A 5,844-nucleotide genomic window follows, 5' to 3' on the forward strand; every position below is an offset into this window, starting at 1 on the left:
CTATATCTTCAGTAGCTAGCTAGCTAACCCTACACTTTTCAGGGTTTGATTTTGGTTTTGGAACAGGGAAGAAACATATCATTAATACACGACGTGCCCCAGGCACAACATTTAGCTCCAAATCCACAAAACCAGTCTGACAATGAAGGGAATCTGAAATGACTGCATTAGAGTCAATGGAGCACAGCTGTGTTGTTGTCGGACCCTGGTCTGAGCCAGCCCGATGCTACGTTATGATTGGCCAGTCCGCGTCCAGGGATGGGACTTAGCAAAGCGTCAGTTAATGGGTAAATTGCATTTCAGAAAAGTATGACGAACACTTACAAGTCTGTAAAGTGCAATGTATGTATATATCTATAGATGGATAGATTAAGGTATAATCAATCGTTTCAGCTATGGTATACTTATCTATTGATCCTGAAGAAATTGTGTAAGCTTGTTTAAAGCTCAAGCTCTGTTCAAAAAACACTTATTTTCTTCATACCTTCTGCGCTGGTACACCTGTATTCACTCTCACTCTGAAACGCTCCATTACAGCACCTGTCTCTTTAAGCCCCCCCTCCCGAAAAAGCCCAGTCTGCTCTGAGGGCCTGTGTCCACAAAGCATTTTCTTCTCAGCACCGCTGTCTTTTTCCCGTTGAACCCATTGAGCAGAGTGTATGTAGCTGCAGAGATAAAACACTGCACTCAGCCTCTTTTTTCCGAGCACTCCGCTCTTTTTGTGCGTCCACTCTGAATTCTTCTTGTATAAAATCTTTGAAGTTTTCAGAAAGCCGCTGGTGATGTCACTACTTCTCCTTTAGTTGGTCTACTGTCACAGCAAAGACTGGAACGTCAATTTTTGGGAGCAGATCGGCCTGCAGACACTGGATGTTGCTTGTGAATGTTGTTCTTTTATCACCGTGCTTGTTGTTAAGTGTGTAGTTAACCTTCTGTTAATGCAGCTTTGCTTTAGCCTCCTAGCTAACATTAATGTCAGGGTACTGATGTCATATGAGCAAAACCCACGCACAGCATGTCATTAAAAATGTGCTGCAAACGTTTCTTTATGAAGCACTTGGATGAAGTGCTCCCCACCGCCACCGCTTTTCTGCTGAAGAAAAACGCTATAAGGACTGGGGCACCCAGTAGCTCACCTGGTAGAGCCATTGCCCCATGCCCCATGTACATAGGCTATGTCCCTGTGGCAGCAGCTGTGGGCTCAGTTCCAACTTGTGGCCCTTTGCTGCATGTCCTCCACCTTTCTCTTCCCTTTTCACGCTTATCCTGTCAAATTTAACGAAGGCAAAAAAGCCATAAATATACTCTTTGAAAAAAAAAAAAAAATCACTATGTGGACAAAGGCCCTGATTGGTCAGCATTTCTGGGTCTTCTGCATCTGGGCTTTTGGGGTCTCTGCATCATCATGCAGTTTGGGAATGACCGTGGCAGATTATAGCAGCTCTTACTACCATGAAAAAACACACAAAAAAAGAAGCTTTTAAACCAAAATCTTCACAACCGGATATGCTCTAGCGAGAGTGTGATCCCAAATCGGGGCTAAGTAAACAAAATCAGCAACCAAGATTACACGTTTCCCTGGTGTTAGCGTGTAACTACATGTAGCAGTGTACTTGCAACCAGGGAATAAATATAAATATAGCGAAAACCAACAATAAAAGCTTCTAAACAAAACCAGGCATGTTCCAGCAAGAATATGATCCACAATCAGGGTTAAGTTAACAACATGGCAAACAAGGCTGTGTCCGAAATCACTCACTACTCACAATATAATCCACTAGTGAGTTCGCCATTTTGTAGTGCTGTCCGAATGTATAGTGAGAATGACTATACCCGGTATAGTGGACTCAAAGTATCCCACAATGAAAACAGAGTTTAATGGCATAATGGCATTGAACATTGAACCTTGCAGATTATCCGACAAAAATGATAGCAATTCTCTTTAAACTTAATAAAACAACATCTAATTTTATAATTAAATTTCAGCTGAACTGAGAGCCATTTTGCTCTGTGCAGTATGGGTGTAAACCCTGCACATTATCTGACAACAACTCACTTAAATTTAACAAATAATATAACATCTCAAAAAAGACAAAGTGCTGCTGGTTTTGTGAGAGGACTTCTTTTCCACTGTACTGTTTTAAAACTCCAGTCTACTCGAGCATTACCGCGGGAAGGGGGACTGCTGTCTGACGGCTCTGTAGCCCCCACTAGTGGTGGGCAGCTGCATGACAGTTAGGCGGCCTTGTACGTGAATAAAACACTAATAGGTTTAACCGACTAACATTTCTGGTGCTCACTAGCGAGGGGGCGGACGGTTAATCGTTTAGACAACTAATTGCGCGCATCCCCGGTTTAAACTGTAACACACAATGTTACTTTTAATTCCTTTCATGTATAAATAAATGAAATGAATTGAAACATAACATGTTCCCCTGATGTTAGCATGTAGCTACATGTAGCAGTGTAAGTAATGTAAACACTTGCAGTAGCGTGCCTGGAGCAGATGAAGATATTAAGATATTAGTTCCCAAACTCTGACATAAGCTTGTAGCCAAAGTTTTAAAAATGTTGGAAACAGAGTATTCAGAACAGTCTGAAGCCTGAGTTTTTTGCACACATAGATTACTTTTACACGTTTACCTCATCATATAAAACTTTGGCCACATTTCATATGAACATCTGACACTGTGACATTTTTTTTTATGACAGAAAATAAAGAAGGTCCCCTTCAAAAAGGAACCACTTAATCTTACACACCTGTGATATATACTGCATTTAAAGCTGCTCGTCGTTAGGATTAAAAAGTAATCTCGTCTGAAATCTTGAGTCTTCCATTAAGGAAAGAGAAAACATGGTTGAGTTCAGTTTTACAGTGCATTTGGCTCTTAATTCCTCATAACTGATACTGTATGCTGATGAACATGGTCATGAAAGAAGAGTACAGCCACCTTCAGAGGATATTCACTTCAATGCCTGCATAACCCAGTATAAACAGCAGGGAACTGAAATTTTAAAATGCGTGATAAGATACTGGATATCAGCATCAGGGTAAAGTGTTACATAAGATGTAAATTGATGGTAAGACCAATTTATAGATAAACTGAACTAAAGACAAATAGTTTCTTTCCAGATTCAATAAATTGCACCAACAGTCAACAGCCGCTCTGTGTAAAACCCATCATTAAAGATGCAGAAATACCCATTCCTCTGCCAATTTATTCATCAATAAATAATAATCCTCCTGTCACACATACTGTACACACTGATATTCACAGTCACACACAAACAAGCCTTCATACTGTTAACACATGCACAGAGTCATTCCCCCGTTATTTGGATTGGCACGGAGTTATATCTCTTCAAAAACCTGAACACAGTGCAGAGCCAAGCTGCACGCACAGCCGCTGCTGTCACACAAACTCGCACATTTCTGCACACGTAGACACTGACACGCATCCACACACGCTACACACATGCTACACACAGGAAGCACTCGATACGGGGGCCAAAAATGCATCACAAACCTTGCATCACCTTCCTCTCTGTGTGTCCACTGTTCCACTTTGTTCCTAAGCTGGGTGGGGGTGGGGCATGCAGCAGATAATGGGCCAATTGTAAGCGATTAGAGCTCGTGCCAGCCAATCAGCACAGCCCAGTGCTGGACAGCGGCCAATGGCAATATGTTCACCGCGGCTGGGGAGAGTATGCTCTCACTCACACAGGAAAAGACATGTGGCAGTGATAGGGAGCAGGTGCAGGGGGGTGCACTGTTTGTACTTACGGACTGTAACCTGTGCTTTGAATATCTAAAAATAAATTCTATAATATATGTCCTAATTTCAATGTAGTGAAAAAGATACCTGAAGGTAGACTGAGAAATGGCAGTCACTCTTAGTGGAATGAAATATTGTGATAATTAACAAAAGCCCTATTATTCCCATCATAGTTTTATCACTTAATTTCAGTTGTGTGTCCTGAACTTTACCCCAGATTTGTCTCCACATGGACAAATAATTCAGGATTTCCTTCAACTAATAATAGATCTCGTCATCCCCATTAGTGTCAGGCTTTTTCCTCTCAGATATTTGATTTCTGACATCTGTATCTCCTAACTTTTGTTGCTTTTTTATTGTACATATTTCATGTTTTTCCTACCTTTTTTTAAAAGCAACTCTTACCGTGCAACTTTACATACACATGAGATTTTATTGACTGTATTCTGTGCTTATTTGAAGATGTTTGAATGTGAATAACTGGACCTGTGGATGACACCAGGACAGCAGCCAACAGTTATTTTCATTATCAGTTGCTAATTGATTAATTTAGTTTATTGCTATTTAAGAATGTCCATAAAATATCAGAAAATAAAACAAAATCACTGATAACAATATCTTAGAGGACAAGGTGACATCTTATATTACTTATTTCTATTTATGCTTTATTTATCAACAACTTAAATCAGTTATTGTGATTATTAGTCACTGAAATTGTTGCTGATTCATTTAATGTCGCTCATTTTAAAAAATCATTGTGTCAGCAGTGCACTCCCTACACCTGTCATCCATTATATTTGGTATTGGCAGTGATTTGCTTTATTAGATACCAGGACACTGATCTCTTAAAGGGACAGTTCACCCCAACATCCATATTTTTTCTCTTACCTGTAGGGCTATTTATTAGTCTGGATTGTTTTGGTGTGAATTGCAGAGTGTTGGAGATATCGGCCGTAGAGATGTCACCAAAAAATACATTTGAACAATTCAACATGCTTCCCTCTGTGAGGTGATACAATTGACGAGTGTAGTTCAGTAGAAAGACAGTTGATCCTACATGAAACTGCTCACAACAAGGTCTGTGGATTATCTTGAGGAACTGGGTCATGATATCTGATAAGAGACACTGTTGAGTTTTTCAAATGTACTTTTGGGACTTTGAGCACCTCAAGCCCAGTGCTATCTGATTTCATTATATTTGAGAGAAGGCAGACATCTCTACAGTAGATATCTCCAACACTCTGCAACACACACCAAAACAATCTAGCTCTATGAGTAACAGGAAAAATACATATGTTTAGATTGGAGATGAACTGTCCCTGTAAGATGAAGTTATATGTAAATGTAATGATTGATAAGGTTTAAACTCACCTCTGCTTTAGGTGGTTTCTCCAAACAGCCGCCCTGAGGAGTACAAGAACACATGATTAATGATGCTGACTGACAATGTGTTCATTATTTAATCACAGAAACATTTACAGGCGCTCCCACTCTGGACCGCAGTATTCATGGATTGAATTGAGTGTGCAGGTAAATTGCCTAAAGTTGAAATGCCCATGTTCTTTATTTTCATATGTGTAACAATTACAGATAAGCAGTTGTTTTAATGAAAACCTTAGCCCTCAGGCATGCCCCAAAAGTGCTCATTAAATATCTACTATTCCATACCCATTGAGTGCACAGTTGCCCACGTACAGTTTCACATGGTGTGTGTTTGGGATACAGGTCATAGGAAATTGCAGATTAAATAGTCACGTGAACCCATTAAGAAGAGCAGTGTATTCAGACAGAGTTTTTGTGATATTGATAGTACGATTGCTTTATTGAAAGTACAGTAGATTGACCACGTCAGTGAGTAGAAAAACGTGGGACAGACAGAATGACAGAATGACACACAGTTTCCATGATTATGTACAGCATACCATACCATGACTTAGTCATACCAAAAATTAGAAAAAAAACAAAACATTGGTCCACAGGGGGAGCCACAGCAATTGGTCGCATTTTAGCCATTTTTAAGCATTTTTCTGTTGTTATAGCGCCACCCAGTTGCCAATTACAGTTAAAT

This window comes from Epinephelus moara, chromosome 4 (genome assembly GCF_006386435.1).
Source record: "Epinephelus moara isolate mb chromosome 4, YSFRI_EMoa_1.0, whole genome shotgun sequence".
In the NCBI taxonomy this organism is placed as follows: Eukaryota; Metazoa; Chordata; class Actinopteri; order Perciformes; family Serranidae; genus Epinephelus; species Epinephelus moara.